At 41.2% G+C, this 18,712-nt stretch overlaps 1 pseudogene across 1 annotated transcript; it reads left to right on the forward strand.

Moving 5' to 3' along the window:
• Window positions 1-11,505: 11,505 nt before the first annotated feature.
• On the forward strand, window positions 11,506-11,964 carry LOC311598009 (large ribosomal subunit protein uL14-like; annotated as a pseudogene). Its single transcript has one exon. The product of its transcript is annotated as a large ribosomal subunit protein uL14-like (transcript).
• Window positions 11,965-18,712: the final 6,748 nt, after the last annotated feature.

The raw sequence follows: 18,712 nt of genomic DNA on the forward strand, positions 1-18,712 counted from the left end.
TTCTGTAATTTTATTTTGACTCGAATCTAGCCGCTGTGAATATGACTTCCTCTTCTTACTTCTCATTTCCCATTAGGTTTCCTTTACTGGGTCAATGAATGGTTTCTTCCTAATATTAGTCATTGATAAAAAATGTAAGAGAAGGAGTCCAAGACCACACCTCTCAGTGACAGCTCACTGGCTTTTGGCAGTGCTGTGACTTCACTGCTAGTCACTGTCCGGGTTCGGTTCTCTATCCTGTTGCACACAGCTAACAATTCTCAAACTGTATTTTATCGGTTTGAAGCACAGTTATGACGCTGAACAGAAGCGAAGCCTCCCGCCAAACTCTTGGTTCCCTTTAGTTTATCTGCTTTGCTATATCGATAGGCCATGTGGAGAGAAACCAAACTGAAACCCACAAAGTTTGGGGAGACTGTCTCCTGGTAACTTCTCCTTGTTGTCAAGCCATACGTTTAAAAATCGAGAAAGAGGCTACTAAAATGAGAGACAGCAGAGACAGCGCAACCAGTGATCCACCCTTCTCCAGGCCAGCAGATAAGAGACAGCAGAGCGGACTTAGACTTAAAGAGGATTTAAGTACTTTGAGGATTCTTTTTACATCTCATTCGTCCAAAACTAATTATTTAAATTTTATTTTCAATAATTCTGTAAAATTTAAATGCCCCCTACAAAAACAGTTTTAAATGAAGAATAAACCCATGTTGATGGAAGAGAAATATCTATACATTCATACTATCATCTACAAGTATGTACACACTATGATTTCAATACTGGTTTGGGGGTGCTATGAATCTGAGCAATATTTTTTCTTTGTTTTTCCTCACTTTATTTAAAAACAAAATTTTACTTGGCTAATCTTTTGTAAGGAAAACAAGAGAAATGTTATTGGCTATTTTAAAGTCAAACCACAAACATTTGTTTATAACAGTAATTTGGCAAGCACTGAACATATTTAATTTGGTTTTGTATCACTATCATTAAAAAGAAAAAACATTCAAACATGTATCAAAATACATACATTTACCTTTTTATTAAGTTAAAAACAAAACATAAAGATGAAATAAAAATATTAAAAGTCACTGCCTTACTAGTGTTGGAGATAGTAACCACCAGATCAAAATATGCCTAATTCTTTCCTGTATTTCTCATTGAACCTTGTCATACAGCAATTCAAAAATCTGGTTCTAAAAATGGAATTTAAAAGAAATAAAATCTCACAATAATTAAAGCTAATAGTAGAGACTCGAAGCTATTGCCTACAGTTGTTAAACCTTAACCCCTGTTTTCCAGTTCCATCAGAGGTTATGCAAAAATTTTGAAAATGTAAATTCAATAAATGCCCATCTTCTCTTGTTTTGCCCAATTTCCCCAATAAATTAGAAGAGAAAACATTTAGAAAATTCCAGTGGAAAGTAACAACATGTTTTCAGAATGATTTGAAAGATATTTACACAGATAGGAAAACTCTATTTCCATCATTCCTAAGAGTGAAAAATATTAAAAAGCAATGTAACACATTTATATTTTAATCATCTTTAGAAAAAAATCACAGCACTATGAAACATAAATGTTCCTGCCTTCACCTAAGTCTCTGCTGAGAGGAATAATGTGCTCAGCTGTTGTTACCATTTCAACAGAAGGAAAAGAGTAAATTCTGAAGGTCTGATAGCAGCATGCGTTGGGGAGCCACTAACCATCCCGGGACAGTGAACTCCAAGTGACTGAGTGGCACAAACTGTTTGGGCCGTCACTCCCACCCTCCTCTCAAACCGTGAAGAAGGTAAGCCGTAGTCAGGTCTCGTTTCTATAAAGGAACCACAGGCTAAAGCATCTCTGTACTTCTGTTTGATTTTTGTTCTTTTAAAATTTCACTTAGAGGAAGTACTTTATTGACTTTCATAGCGCATTGCTTTTATGTGGAAGTTATTTGCTGATAAGGATACGTGTTCTCTGATACTTTCTGACTTTGGTGATGTGGGACTGGCAGGAAGAGTTACTTAGATATTTTGGAGCTGAAGAGAATTTCCCTGATCCGTAAGCTGGCATGTTTTGAACCGTGTATGCTTCTTGCCAACTGCACATGAGAAGAAAAGTTCCATAATTGCTGTATGTGGTCTACCCTTATTTACCATTATTTCAGCTTCGTCAACAGATCTTTTGTTTGTGTGTTTGTTTCAGCTAATTTTTTAAACTGTAGTAGAAAATACCATATATTCCCTGAAAGTAATATGACTTTTTGCCTATGGCTAGAAAGAAATGTTTAATTTTTATTTTTGAAAAGTACTGAGTTCAATATTGTGCAACTTATAACACCACTGAAAATATATAAGTATTATACCCATAACCTGCTGATTTTTAAAAATATTTTATTAATCATCTAGCTTTGTGGCATCATTGGCTAACCTTTCATGGGACAATTTGTACATAAGAGCTCAGTAATAATGGATAATGTGACTAAATTCCTATTTCACATAATGGTAATAATTTTAATCTTTTGACATGAGATCTAATCGGATCATCATTGCTCTTGTTTGATTTGGTTTGGTTTTTCGAGACAGGGTTTCTCTGTGTAGCCTTGGCTGTCCCGGACTCACTTTGTAGACCAGGCTGGTTTTGAACTAACAGGGATTCAAGACGCTCAGGGGTACAGTGCTGCATTGGGAAGCAAGAAACCTGAGGTTGGTCTTCAGCGGGTAGTAGCATGAACAGTACAATAAAATCAGAATAAAGAGCAATAACCAAATAGACCACAGAAAAAGTGGCAAGTGTTCTATCTAGAGAATAAACACTGTTGGTGTGGCAGAGGTAAGAAGAGCCAGACTCTTCAGTGTACTCAGAATTAGGAGATGCACCGAAGTGAACCCAGGTTGGTAGCGCCCCCTGCCCTCCATCAGCGGCAACTACAAGTTCTTTGGGGAGAAAAGTCAAGTAATATAGTAAAAAATTGAATCATCAAGTATTCCATAAAGAATACTTATTATCAAAATCACAGGGAAATGTCTCCATAGATAAGAATCAGAAAACAAAACTGACAGAACTCTATTATTTTTGGAAAAATTTACACTTAAAGTTTAGTAATAGTGGACTTTAGCCAGTGGCTCTCAGAACAAATGAAGCTCCCCTTGCACGGTGAAATGGTACCCTGTTGTGGCTCCATCCATGGTGGAGAAGTGAGTGCTGACTTTGCTTCCCACAGTGCGTAACTGTTTATCTAGACAGAAAGGTAAAGCAATTTAGGATTGGACAATGGATATGTGATTATGTGACCTTCAGATAAAAGAAACAAAGTGAGCGCCACATTCGCTCTGGCTTTTTGCCTGGGATTTTTTTTTTAAAATCATAGCACACCATTGTGAAAACTAACACAGCAGCAGTATTCCTGGCTAGGGACCAAAATGACTAGAGTTCAGCTTTCTGTTTGGTGAGCTACGAGTGAGTGACCGCTACCCTGAAAAAGACTCAGAAATCTGCACGTGGATATCTTGCTTAGCTACTGAAATTTAAAGTTTAACAAGCTTTGGGCACGGCTCTGGAGAGCTTATCATGATGTACTATTATTTATGTTTGTGAGGGGTTTTTCATATCTAATGTCATGGTATGCAGTGTGGGGGTGTGGGAGGGAGATGAGGTAAATTGCCATGTTAAAAAAAAAAGACTTTGTTCTAAGAAAGCAACATTCAATGGCTTGTTATCTACAAGAAAATGATATGTTTATTTATTTATTTATTTAAATTTTTTCAAGACAGGGTTTCTCTTTTTTTTTTTTCAGGTGTCTTTCTCTTTTTTTTCTCCTTTATTAATTTATTCTTGTTACATCTCAATGGTTATCCCATCCCTTGTATCCTCCCATTCTTCCCTCCCTCCCATTTTCCCCTTATTCCCCTCCCCTATGACTGTTCCTGAGGGGTCCTCCTCCCCCTGTATATGCTCATAGGGTATCAGGTCTCTTCTTGGTAACCTGCTGTCCTTCCTCTGAGTGCCACCAGGTCTCTCCCTCCAGGGGACATGGTCAAAGGTGAGGCACCAGAGTATGTGAGAAAGTAATATCCCACTCTCCACTCTACTGTGGAGAGTGTTCTGTCCATTGGCTAGATCTGGGTAGGGGTTTAAGGTTTACCGCCTGTATTGTCCTTGGCTGGTGCCTTAGTTTGAGCGGGACCCCAAGACAGGGTTTCTCTGTGTGTCCTTGGCTGTCTTGGACTCGCTTTCTAGACCAGGCTGACCTCGAATTCACAGCGATCCAACTCTGCCTCCCAAGTGCTGGGATTTGTTTTTTTAATTTAATTTAATTTTTCTTAAATTGTTTTTCCTTCAATACAGGCTTTCTTTTTTTTTTTTTTTTTAGCCCTGGCTGTCCTACAACTCATTCCCTGTAAGCTAGCCTGTCCTTGAACTCAGTCTCTGCTTCCAGATTAAGGGCATGCACCACTATTGTCTGACAGTTTGATTTAATTTCTGTATGTGTGTGTGCCTACATGTATATGTCTGTGTGAGTGTATGCACGTACTGTTGTGAGCCACCTTTCCAGCACTCGAATTGTGTTTTAAATCTAGAATAGTGTTTACTGCAGATTAGGAACGGGTCAAATGGAAGATAGATAGAGAAACAGGTTCTGTCAGTCCATGTAGTATGCTTGAGTTGAAATACTACACTGGTTTTATCAATATTTACAACTAATTCCTGTTTGTAAAAAAAGTAAACAGAAGGAGATAGATACGCTGAGAAACACTAATCAAATGAAGGCTAATTTGACTGTGTTAGTGTCAGACCGAATTCAAAAGAACAATATTGAGAGACGTAGAGAAACGTTATGTTAAAATGATCAATTCACTTTGGAGACAAAGCCAATCTAAATGTATATGCAATAATAAAAGTTTCCAAATCACAAAATAATAAAACTACAAAGAAGTGAGGAAAAATATCCAATATGATTGAAAACACCAATCCCTTTTGTCAGTAATTTGTAAAAAAAATTTTTAATATTTTATTTATTTTATGTATATGGGTGCTCTATCTGCATGTACACCTGCACACCAGAAGAGGGTATAGATGGTTGTGAGACACTGTGTGGTTGCCGGGAATTGAACTCAGGACCTCTGGAAGAGCAGACAGTGTTCTTAACTGCTCGGCCATCTTTCCAGCTCCATGAAAATGTTTTAAAAATCAGTCAAAAGTGTGGTGGTGTGAATGAAAACTGAGCCCTAGGCTCATATGTTTGAGGTATTTGGTGCCCAGTAGGTGGAGCTGTTTGAGGAGCTGCAGGAGGTGTGGTCCTGCTGGAGGAGGCGTGTCTCAGAGGCCGGCTTTTCCTCTGTAAACCCCACTGCGCTCCTCCTCCTCCTTGCAGGTTCCAGACTTGAGCTGCCAGCTGTCCCTGCCTAGATGCCTTCAGTCTACAGCATGGACGCGAACCGACCCTCTGGAGCTGTAAAGCAGACTGAATGTTTTCTTTTATAAGCTGCCTTGGTGATGGTGTTCCTCACAGCAACAGAAAAGTAACTAATACGCAGGACATAGAAAGCATGAACATTATGAACCACGTGACTAAAAGACATTTAGAAAGCAAATCCGGCGGAGAATAACCGCACATTCCTTTCAAACACACATACACTGTTCTCCAAGGTAGGAAGTAACTTGGGCTATAAAACAAACTAACAAATTGAAATAATAAGAAACATATGTGTATGCCTTATAATAACAAAATTAAATTAGCAATCAATAATATTCTTTAAAGCCAGACAAATTCCCAGATTGTAGAAATTAAACAGCAAGTAGGGCCCAAATAACCGATAAAATAGAAACTAATGGGCAAACTAGAGCATATTTGGAATTAAATAGAAATAAAAACATAGCATACCACAATTGTTGGAATGGCTCTAAGCATTACATAATTAATTCAATGTTTACTTTTTGAAAGAACAAAGGTTCAAAACCAATGGCTTATGCTTCTATGTCAGTGGAAGAACGGCAGATTGAATCAAAACCAAGCAGAAGAAAGTTAAAAGGAAGTGCAGAAATTGAGAGGAGAAAAACCAGTGGAAAACAGTAAAATCAACATCTGTTTCCCTGGGGCTAGAGATGGTGCTGCTGTTAGGAGTGAGCGCTGCTCTTGCACGGTGCCTGGGTTCGGCTCCCAACACACACCTTAGGCGCCTCACTGGCTCCTGGAAACCCAGCTCTCCTCGAACCTGACTCTTGTGGGCTCCTGAGGCACCTGCACTCACATGCTTACCTCCCACACCCCCATAGATATAATTTTTAAAATAAAAACATCTTTCTGGAAAAAAAAAAGCCCTAAAATTGATAAATCTAATCAGCCTTATCAAGAATATCAAGGGAGAAGTTATCAATTAAAAACATCAGGAACAAAACATGGAGTATTATAACAAATACTAAGAAGCCTAAAAGCAAGGAAGGGAATACTAATTTTATGCCAATGATTTTGACTACTTAAATAAAATCAGTCAACTTATTGAAAGAAAATACAAAAGCTTGCTCTCAAGTTATTTAATAGATATATCAATCGACTCTTATATTTATATGAAGAAAAAAGTCCTATAATAGCCAGCACTGTGAAAAAAAAAAAAAAGCAAATTTGGAGAGCTCACAATGTCTGATTTCAAGACTTATTTAAAGCTACCAGACAATTTTAGAGAAAGGAAAGACATATAAATTAATAGCGCAGAGATAAAAAGCTCAGAAAAAAGTTATATGCATTTAAATTTTGATTAATATGACAAAGCAATCCATTGTGAAGAGAACAGTCTTTTCAACAAATGGTGCTGGCTCAACTGGATTTTCATCTATAATTAATGGATATTGATCTATACCTTAAAGCTTACATAAAAGCCAAGACAAAAAAATGTGTCATAAACGTAAAACTGCAAATGTCTAGAAGAAAAGAGTTGAAAAATCTTCATGCTGTTGCATATGATAAACATTTCTGAGCTATGATATCAGAAGCAGGATCACGACAGGAAAGTAGGAAGAACACTGTTGGACTAAAAGGAGCAGCCAAAGACTTCCAGAAAATGCTGAGGTGGTTGGGTGTCTCTTTTGTAGTACTAGAGATTGAACCGGGAGATCACATCAATGCACTATATTCCCAGCCTGGGAAAATATTTTTAATCATACGTTTGATAAAATACTTGTATACAAGCTAACTAGAGAATGCTCAATACTTACTTGTGTTTTTTTTTTTGTAAAAGAAATCTATAGAAAATAAGTACACTCGCACTTATACAATAAGATGAGTTATGCAAAAAGCTCTCATTGAGCCACCCTGAGCTACCACTATACGCTTAATGTACTGAGCTCAGTGATGGAGAGCGTGGACCAACTCTAGCTCCCTATCTTCATGCGTTGCACAGGGACATCAAATGATCTGGTGACTCTGGGAACCAGTTGGCAAGTTTCTTGTGAAGCTACACATTTTTTTTTAAACATGAACTCAGGAAACACTGTGCTTAGATGTCATGACTTAACTGTCAACAAAAATTCTCAATGTGGATGTCTACAGAGGCTTTATTTGTAATTGCCAAATAAGCTAGCAAAAGCTAGAAACAGCCCAATAATCCTTCCATTGGGGGAACAGATAGTATTCAGTTGGAAACCATTCAGCATTAGAGAGGACTACGTTAGCAAATCATAAATCAGTAGGAACAAATTTCAAATGCATTATTCTAAGGGAAAGAACTGATGTCTAGTTATAATTTCACTTACTTGACACTCTGGGAGAGGTGGGACTAGAGTGATAAGGAAGCCACAGGGAAGAGGGGCCTCTCTGAAGAGGGATGACGTGCTTCTGGGTTCCGTCACGTGGTGGTTACATGGCTTTGTTAGTTACACTTACAGAGCCTTGTGCTAGAAGAGGTGAGTTCTTCTAAATATAATTTGTATAAATTAGAAATAACAAAAATCGAGCCAGGCATGGTGGCGCACGCCTTTAATCCCAGCACTCGGGAGGCAGAGGCAGGTGGATCTCTGTGAGTTCGAGGCCAGCCTGGTCTACAAAGCAAATCCAGGACAGCCAATGCTACACAGAGAAATCTTGTCTCGAAACAAATGAATGAAAGAAAGAACAAAACCCATTTATACAAAGAATGAATCTATACGGTGTGAAGCATGAGACCATTGAGAACATATTAACAGGGGAGCTACTGAGGGAAGAAAATGCAAAGCTAGATGGCATGGCTCAGGCCTGTAACCCCAGAACTTGCGAAGTCACAAGGCGACGGGAAGGTCACCTTTAGTTCAAAGACTGGCTGGGTTACACAGGAAAAGACAGAAACAAACTAACAAAGCATGATGTTTTAAGAGACCATGTCTTACACTTGCTTTAGACCTATGAAAGACGTGATTTAATAAACATCCAAGGGGTAATATAAGCCAATTGGGATAACTACAATGAAATATTATACCTAGTACCTTATAATGAAACTACAGATCATCAGATCCAAAGAGCTATTTTTACTACATTTTGTATTAAATAGTCTTACATAAACATTTATATTATTACACATAAACACAATAAACTACCTAGAGCAAGAAGAACCACCGAAACAATCAGGAATTATCTGTATGTTACATATAATAGCTTTGGCAATTTGAATTTGGCAGCACTGAAGAAAACATCTTTCCTATCTTGGTGAGTCTAAAATTCTTAATGTAAATCAATATCTACTCTATCTTGTTACTATCAACTTAAAATATCTATCTAGACCTAAAAACATCTTAACCCCTAAGCAATTAAGCTTAATTGTAAAACTAAACTATCTGGTCTTCAACTCCATCAGTGACTTGAGAAGGAATAAAATTAATTACCTGAGTATGCAGGGAGTGCAGGTTAGCAGCTTCCCAAATGAGAAGATGACAGAGACAGTTTGCTGCCTGAACAGTCATCCAAAACTCTTTATAACATTGGAGCATCATCTTCAGCCTTCTGGCCCGGCATATCTGACAGACATATTTGTGAGGCAGGAACTATTGAGGACTTGCTTACCCTGTCTTGGCAGAGTTTGGCTGTCAAATCTGCCTGCATCTACACTTACCCATTTTTAGGCAGAATTCTGTCTGTGGTAGAAATGAGGACATTTTTCCCAGTGGCTAGTTTGCCACATTTGAAGCCATCTCCTTAAGAAGTTTCTTTGATGCTCAACATCTTCTTTGAGGTAGTTTGGCTGTTACCAGGAGTTAACCTATCTCATTGTAAATGTATCTTTGAAATAATAAAAATAACTTTAAATGCTGTATTCTGTTATGTCTGAGATTTTTGAAGACTTTATCTATTTTGCCTTATCTTTTTACAGAATCATATCTACCTGTTATATCTAGGATGTATATTCTTGTGATAAAAATAGACTAGTAATTGATATGATCATGATTTGACCAATTAACAAGTAACCTGTGTAACTTATTTAACCTAAAAAACAGCCTGCAGTAGCACTTTCAAAGTATTGGAAGTAAACCTTGTATTATAATTGAGTTGTATGGTTATAATACATAGAGTAGAAATATATATATTAAAGAATAATCTTAAATTTGAATTCTATGCCAATGTATCTAAAATTAAACTTATTTTACATCTATATAGAAAATTCTATACAGGTGAATTAAAATAACTCTGTGAGTAAGAAGTAAGGCATTAAGTTGCAGAGTAGATCCATTAATCTACTTTTTTGTCCTATCATGCCTATATATATCTATATTCCCCCTTCTTTCTTTTCAACCCATATCTCCAAACTTAAGAATGAAAGCTAAAGGAAAGGAGAGACATCCCTGAGTCTAACTTTGTTTTCTCTCTAAATAAGACCAATAATAACTTATAACCAATTCCCAATGAAATAAGCATCTACCACCCAAAACCTACCCACCTCCTCCTTAAGGGAAATGGGGCATTGTTCTCTTAATGTATCTTCTGGCTGATTTGGGACAAATAATACCTTTGTAGGGGCCCAAATAAAATTGAGGAAAATGGTTAAACAAGGATAGGGATAACATTTATGGTCCAGTTTCTAGAGGTTGAGGAATTCCAGGCTTAGTTAGAGTCCTGTGTAGGACAGTCTGAAATGCTGGACCAACTGGCATTGGAGGTTCTGAGTTTTGTTGCTAGTCTTCTTGCTCTGGCTTCTAGGCCTCTGGGTGTCTCTGGTGTTATCAGGACTAGAGGTTCCTCCAGTGGGGGTCACTGCCTATGTCTCATGTAGGCCAGGCAGGTTGGGAGTAAGCAACAAGGGCTCCAAGCCGAAGACTGGTTGGTAGGGCTCCCCAGAGACCTCCTCAGGATGTTGGACAGTGGTTGTTATAGCCTGTACCCAGCTCAGCTCAGCTGGATTCCCTGACTGTGTTCCAGTTGGGTCAGGCAGGAGAGGAGTAGGCTGATAGAGTTCCAAACCCAAAGCTGATCAGGTGCTCTACAGTCCTTTTTGAGATGGCAGGGCTCTGCTTATCTGCTCTGTGTTCCAGATGGGCCAGACTGGTGGTAGGCAGCTGGGGGGCTGAGGGAGGACCTGAGCCCAAAGCTGCTGGGGTGCTCCACAGGCCTTCTCAAGATGGCAGGGCTCTGCTTATCTGCTCTGTGTTCCAGATGGGCTAGGCTGGTAAACAGCTGGTGGCCAGAGAGAGATCCCAGCCTAAAGCTGCTCAAGGAATGGCAACTAATGTGTAGTGTGGCCTCCGCAGGTCTCAGCTCTGCCTGTCTACTCTGTGACCTAGATGGACCAGGCCAAAGAGCTGCAGGTGGGTGGAGAGAGAGAGACCTGAGTCCAAAGCTGCTAGCAGGACGGCAGCTAGCGCAGATTGTGGCCCACACAGGTCTCTGCCCAGCCTTTCTGCTCTCTGTCCTAGCTGCTTCAGATCTGTGGGCTTCAGGCACACAGGTGAGGAGAGATCAGTGCCCGAAGCTGCTCTCAGGATGGCAGCTAATGTGGAGTGTGGCTGGTGCCTGAACTCAGTTCTGCCTGTCTGCTCTGTGTCACAGATGGACCAGGCTGGTAGGTGGCTGGGAGCCTGAGAGAAATAGGAGCCCAAAGCTGCCCTGGTGCTCCACAGGCCTTCTCCGAGATGGCAGGGCTGTCTATCTGCTCTGTGACCCAGATGGGCTAGGTGGTTAAGCAGCTGGTGGGCTGAAAGATCCGAGCCCCAGGCTGCTCGCAGGACGGCCACTAATGTGAGGTGTGGTCAGCGTGTCGGGACTCAGCTCAGTTCCCCCACAGGAACCCTCAGTCACACACAATGATAACTACATTATTATACAGAAAATCTATTCTTGGGAAAGATAAACATCTTAATTATAAAATAAGACATTGCCACCATGGTACTGAACAAACAAAACTTAATATTCACACTTCTTAAAGAAGGAAAGATCCTTGGGAAGATATCACAATATACAAGCAAGAAATATCAGCAAAGAAACTGATACAAAATAGTAGGGAAATTTAGACAATTTTCTTTGAATATTTTTTAATTTTAGAAATTAAAAGGGACTCCTTCCGGGCGCTCAAGATGTCGAAGCGAGGACGTGGCGGGTCCGGGAGCCAAGTTCCGGATTTCCCTGGGTCTTCCGGTAGGAGCCGTGATCAACTGTGCCGACAACACAGGAGCCAAAAATCTGTATATCATCTCTGTGAAGGGAATCAAAGGACGGCTGAACAGGCTTCCTGCCACCGGTGTGGGCGATATGGTGATGGCCACAGTTAAGAAGGGCAAACCAGAATTAAGGAAAAAGGTCCATCCAGCAGTGGTAATTTGACAACAAAATTAAATAGAAGAAAAGATGGGGTGTTTCTTTATTTTGAAGATAACGCACGGGTCATAGTGAACAATAAAGGTGAGATGAAAGGTTCTGCTATCACAGGTCCAGTTGCAAAGGAGTGTGCAGACTTGTGGTCCAGGATTGCATCCAATGCAGGCAGCATCGCATGATTCTCTGGTGTACTTGTAAAATATATTCATTAAAAAGTCTTTGCTCTAAGAAAAAAAAAAGAAATTAAAAGAAAAGAAATACAACTCCAGACAATGATACCATCTTAGTTACTTTTCCATTGCTGTGAAGAGACATCTGATCAACATTTAACTGGGGGCTTGGTTGTAGTGTCAGAGGGTGAGCCCATGACTGGCACGGCAGGTGGGAAGCATGGCAGCAGGCTGGCAGGCATGGCGCTGCAGCTGGGAGAGTGCATGTTAAGACAACAACCATGAGACAGGAAGCACTAGCTGGAAACCTTTGAAACCTTCAGCCCATCCCCAGTGACACATCTCCTTCAACAACAGTTGAACAACAGTTCCACCTGTTGTAGACCAAACACAAGCACACATATGAGCCTAGGTGGGGAGGGGCAAACACGCTCACTCAAACCACCAAGTGGTGTCTTATCTAGGAGTCGGTAATCCTGGTTAGATAGCTGAACAACATCCGATTTTATGAGATGTGCAGAGAAAAAGATAAGGCTAAGCAGCAATAGAGAAGCAATAGTGTGCAGAATTTGCCTATGAGTAAGGGGAGGCTCAGATGAATTCCACCAATGAAGAAATAAACATCTCTAGGAAAATATGAGAAGAAAGTGGAGAGCAGGGGAAGAAACCTCATGAACAGAAGGCACTGTAAGAGACAGGAGTCCCAAGACAAGACAAGCATGTTACACGTGTTTTGCACCTTAAGTGACAGAAGTCCCAACATGAGCATGCTACAAGTGTTCCACACCGTAAGAGCAGACAGGAGTCCCAACACCGAGCATGTTACATTGCTCCACTATCTCCCTCCCTACTTACAATCTCTCCTTCCCCTCTCATGGTCTTTCTTGTATCATGACCTTATTGTTTTGATTTTTTTTGAGACAAAATCTCATAGCCCAAGCTAGACTCAAATTCCCTACATAGCTAAGGGTGGTCTTGAACTCCTGAGGCTTTGTGCCTCCAGCTCAGATCACAGGCATACACTACCGTGCTTAGCTTTGGTGTCTTGTTTCTAATGGAGCAATGAGCAGGCTTCCTTGGTCATGTCCCATAGTTCAAAGATCCATATTAGTGAATTGTACTTAAGGATTTCAGACCTGGTCCTCAAATTATATCACCTTAATGAGATCTGCTGTAATCATCTCTGCATCTCAAAGAAAAATTACCTCCAGTAGTCAATTTCCATTCTTTGATAATAGATACTTCCCTTTTAGCTAAGTTTATGTTATGAATAGTAGATACAGTATTTACTAGCCTTTTGTTGTTATTTTTTTGTTTGCTTTCCAAGACACTGTTTCTCTGTGTAGCCCTGGCTGTCCTGGAGTCGTTTTTGTAGACCAGGCTGGCCTCGAACTCACAGAGATCCTCCTGCCTCTGCCTCCTGAGTGCTGGGATTAAAGGTGTGTGCCACCACCACACCCAGCTGAGTAGCCTTTCTTGCATGGGGTTGCAGTCAACTGACTATTTTCTGATCTCTGAGGTAGTTAGAAGCATGATTGTCTGAAACTTCCAGCAACTGTCCAGAAAATGAGAGTGGATGCTCACTTTTTCCCTTCTTCCCCCTGGATGGAATCTGTGCCATCAAATACATTTGGAGTTATGTGCCATGTCCCCAGCAATGATTTGTGATGGCACACGTGAAAGGAAGCTCACTAGGGAAGCTTGTTGGAGGCTCAGTTTCCAAGGTTTTTATTAAGGACTGTTTTTGTTTGTACTCTGAATGGACCAAACTTCCAAACTTCCAGAGGGTAACAGATGCTCATAAGTAATTTTGTTCATACAATGGATTTGGGCATAGCAAGAGATGCTTGTCTGTTATGGAAAAGGTTCTAGAATTCTCTCTAAATCAGAGTCCCAACACCATCCCCAATCCAGCCTTCCCAATAGCACAGAGTATTCTCAGGCCTGTGTTCACAACACAGCCTTAACTGGTGTTTTACTGCCAAACCTAGAACAGATGTGGCATTGAAAAAAAGTGATTGGTTGATGTAGTAGCTAATTTTCTCTCTGCCGTGTTGAAAATATCCCCCAAGGAAAGCAAACCAGTGCACTGGAGAGATGGCTCAGTGGCTAAGAGCACTGGCTGCTCATCCAAAGGTCTTGAGTTCAATTCCCAGCAAGACATGGTGACTCACAACCATCTATAATGGAATCTGATGACCCCTTCTATCGGCCACAGCTCTCTTCTGTCATGAAGGCATACATGTAATAGAGTGCTTACAAACATAAATAAATCTTTTTTTAAAAAGCAAGTTAGGAAGGAAGGCTTTATCTCCTCACACTTTGAAGCTGCCGTCTCTCATTGCTGATAGGTCACAGTGGCGGGAGCTTGAGTCAGGTGGTCACATGTCACCTGCAGTTAAGGAGCAGAACAGTCAATGTTTCTGTGCTCAGTCCCACCTCTCTATTGTATTCCATCCGTCCAGGACCCAGTTGAGGGAATCGCTCACACCTAGCCTGTGTTTTCTCACCCAAATGAATCCAGTCTAGACAGTCTTGCTCAGGCACATCACAGGCTAATAGACACTGTCTTTCACAGAAGCTCCACTCCACACTGACCCAGAACTCATCAAGTGGTCAATTCAGAGGACCATCGTGGCTGGCTGGCTGACTAACATAGCCACTGGTCTTCATATGGGTCAGTATTTACCCACTAAGTTTCAGCCTTTGGCCACTTCCCCTGAAGGTAATAAAGTGTGCATCATGTTCAGGACACAAACTTTCTTGTGTTTTCATCTTCTTGTCTGCCTACATGGCTAGAAGACAGAGCTCAGAGTTATTGGGAGGAAGATGGAGGCACAAAATCTATAGCTGCCCTTCTCATCTCAGTGTACTGTGATTAAAAGCAACTCTCTGCAGGGCGCAGTTGGTGATCCACACGTGCTGCACTGGTTTGAATGAAAATGGCCCTATAGGCTCATAGGGCATAGCACAATTAGGAGGTGTGGCCTTGCTGGAGGAATTGTGTCACCCTGGGTGGGCTTTGAGGTTTCAAAAGCTCAACCTAAGCTCCATGGCTCATTCTACCTACCTGCTGCCTAGGGACCCAGATGTACAACTCTCACTCCCTCTCCAGCACCATGTCTGCCTGCACGTCACCATGATGATAACCTCTGAACTGTAAGCCACCCCCAATTAAATGTTTTCCTTTGTAAGAGTTGCTGTGGTGTCTTCACTTATCAAGAAAGTGGGACAGAGTGGAGGACATCCTATTGGGACTCTAGGTAAGAGAAGCATGGGAGATGGGGAAATAGAAGGATCCAGAGGGTCCTAGAAACCTACAAGAAGAACATTATGACGGGCAAATCTGGGCCCAGGGGTCCTGCTCAAACTATGGCACCAGCCAAGGACAATACGTGCAATAAACTTTGAACCCCTACCCAGATCTGGCCAATGGACAGGACATTCTCCACAGTTGAGTGGAGAGTGCGCTCTGACTTTCACACGACCTCTGGTGCCCCATATTTGACCACATCCCCTAGATGGGGAGGCCTGGTGGCACTCAGAGGAAGAATAGCAGGCTACCAAGAAGAGACTTGATTCCCTATGAGCATATATGCGGGGAAGAGGTCCCTCTCAGTCACAGTCATAGGGGAAGGGAGTAAGGGGGATGTGGGAGGGAGGAATGGGAGGATACAAGGGATGGGATAACAATTGAGATGTAATATGAATAAATTAATAAAATATATTAAAAAAAAGAGTTGCTGTGGTTATGCTGTCCCTTCACAACAATAGAAACTCAAACAAAGACACATACTGTCAGCCCCAACAGGAGGGTGGAGCTTGGACACTACAAAAAAAAAAAGTCTGGCTCAATCTTGGTCTAGTGAAGCTTTGAGAAGTAATGCCACTGCTTTGACAATATCTCCCAACATGAATGCTGTTACCAGGTGAAGGCTTCTACCTAGTTCTTATCTCCTTTCATTTTTACATTTATTTATTTATTTTGTGTGTGTGCACCCCCACACATGACCAAAAGTGCACACGTGTGTATGCCACTGTGCATGTTGGGGTCAGAGGACAATTATGGAATCTGTTCTTTCCTTCTACCATTTGGGTCCCGGGAACTGAACTCAGATTGGCAGGTTTGGTGACAAGTGCCTTTATCAGTTGGACATGCCTTTTCTGTTTGTTTTGTTGCTTCTTGTCTTCTCAAAGGAAAAAATTCAGCAGAGACACAGACACTGTAAGTAGAGGTTTATTAACAAAGCAAAGGATAGTACACTCCACTCTCGAGGGAGATTGGAGAAGGTTCACTCAGATGTGGGGAGGTGGGGAGGGAGGAGGGGAGGGAGCTGGCAGCCCATGGAATATTGTGGCATATAGTTTAATTATGTTTTATGAATATTCATGAGCTTGGTAAATATTACTGAGGCAAGATGACCCTTTTCTTTTCACACGCCACAGCCTACCAGAGCTCTTTTAAGGTATTTCTTCCCATAATCCTTTTGAAAAGTCTGCAGTCTGCTGGGCTAAGGGAGAATCTCAGCCATGGTGCAAATATTACAATGTAGCCAGTGCTTTTTGGAAATGATACTATGCAAGTGCAGCAGTTGGGAAATCCCTCCATACCTTAATTTCTGATATAATAGAAAAAGCCTAAAAGCTGTTTCAAGGAGTTACACTGCAAAGCACATTCTGATGAGCAGGAGACACAGGGCCAGGCTACAGCTGCAGCTCTGAAGTTATTTTGTGTCTAGCTCTTTACCTGCCTTTCTCATCTAATATTAGCGGAATAAGCTCTAAAGCACCTTTTTTTAAAAAAAAAAAACAAGGGCTATCTAAAAAGTTTTCAAATCTTGAAGTAAAGAAATACCAGGCTCTTTGATGAATATGAAACACACAGGGGGCAATTTGTTGTGTTCTTGTGTTTGAGCCCTGCCTTTAAAAAATGTCTTTCATAAGTAATTGGTTTTTTGCTTTACGGTTTTTACTCCTGGTGGGACTTGATTTGTTTGAAAATTGACCTTTGTTTTACTTCCTTGGAAAATGGAAGTCAGTTTTAAAAATATTGAAATAACATTGCTACTTTTTATTTATTTATTTATTTATTTATTTGTTGGTTTTTTGAGTCAGGGTCTCTCTGTGTTAGCCTTGGCTATCCTATACTCGCTTTGTAGACCAGGCTGGCCTCGAACTCACAGCAATCCATCTGTCTCTGCCTCCCGAGTGCTGGGATTAAAGGCGTGCGTCACCACGCCCGGCCCAACATTGCTACTTTTTAAAAGGTCCATAACAATTAACTAATTCCATGAACACAGATCTAGAGGTATCAAAACAATGAGTATCAGAAAGCCAGGCTTACATCTTATTCTAAAATATGATGATGGTTAGTTTTGTATGGGCAGATAGATCATGGTGGATGCTCATGGTCTTGTCAAAGTTGCATGCTAAACACCTATGAGATGAACTCTCAGAAGATAAGGAACTATTCAGGCTTCCAAGTTGTGTTCTTTGGTCTAAAGTTTACCTAAAAGACTTTGTGCTATAAAACCCAAACAAAAAGCAAACAAGTAAAAAAAAATCCCTAATAATTCAGAATAGGAGACCATTTTAGTTACATCTCTACTGCTATGAAGAGGCACCTTGACCAAGGCAACTTGCAAATAGAAAGTATTTTAATTGAAGCTCACAGTTCTGGAGGTTAGACTCCATGACCTTCCTGGCAGAGAGCATAGCAATAGCTATGGCCTTGGCTTACATCTGATCCATAACATGAATGAGAGAGAGAGAGAGAGAGAGAGAGAGAGAGAGAGAGAGAGAGAGAGAGAGAGAGAGAGAGAGAGAGAGAGATCTAACTGGGAATAGTATGAGCTTTTGAAACCTCCAAGCCCAGCCCCAATGATACACTTCCTCCAGTAAGGCCACGCCTCCTTAATCCTCCCCAAACAGTTCCACCAACCGGGGACCAAGCATTCAAGCATATGAGCCTATAGACGCTATTCATTAAAATCACCACAAGGAAGCTGGGCATGGTGGTGCACACCTTTAATCCCAGAGTGCCCTGCAACTGACTCAGTCCTGATTTTGTTACTTAGGTGATGCAGCAGCTGAAATGGTTAGGGATGCTGACAGGATCCAGCCAAGCCAGGTGATGAGAGAAAGTATGGCTATAGGGTCTGGTCCATAAGACACACACTTTTATGCCTGATCTAATTCTGAGTGAATCACTATCCCCTCAGAAATTTGTAAACTATTCCTCATAGTTATCCCTGATGTCCCTGGCAGGACAATTTACCCCTCAGTTGCTGTATGATTTGCCAGCTAAGGCTGTTGCACCTGCAGCTATATCAGAGCTGTGTTCTGGGTCCAAAGGAACAACACAGCCAAGCGATCCACAGGGGCTGAGGTTGGATAGAAGATCCACTCTCAGCCAGTGACTGAGATGGAGCAAACACCCAGCTAGCTCCCTGAGCGCAGGCTGCCGCAGTCAGTACTGTTCGTGCTCTGGGAGGAGGCTGATAGGCAGCATCAGCTGAACTCATGCTTTTGTTCAACTTCTTCCCCTATTGTCTCCCATGTCCCAGTCCTTGGTAACTGTTCTTACGATTCTTCTCCCAAGCAACCAGTCACATTTCTGCATTAAACTCTGCGCCTATGGTATGGCTTGAGAGTTCCCTCCAAATTCGGATGTGGAACTAGGATCCTTAATGGGATGGCATTTGGAGATGGGGCCTTTGGGGGATGACTAAGCCATGAAGGTAGAGCCTTGACAAAAGGGATTAGAGCCTTTATGAGAAGCGGGAGGGGGAGGGAG

Source organism: Acomys minous, assembly GCF_964271855.1.
Source record: "Acomys minous genome assembly, chromosome: 5".
Lineage (NCBI taxonomy): Eukaryota > Metazoa > Chordata > Mammalia > Rodentia > Muridae > Acomys > Acomys minous.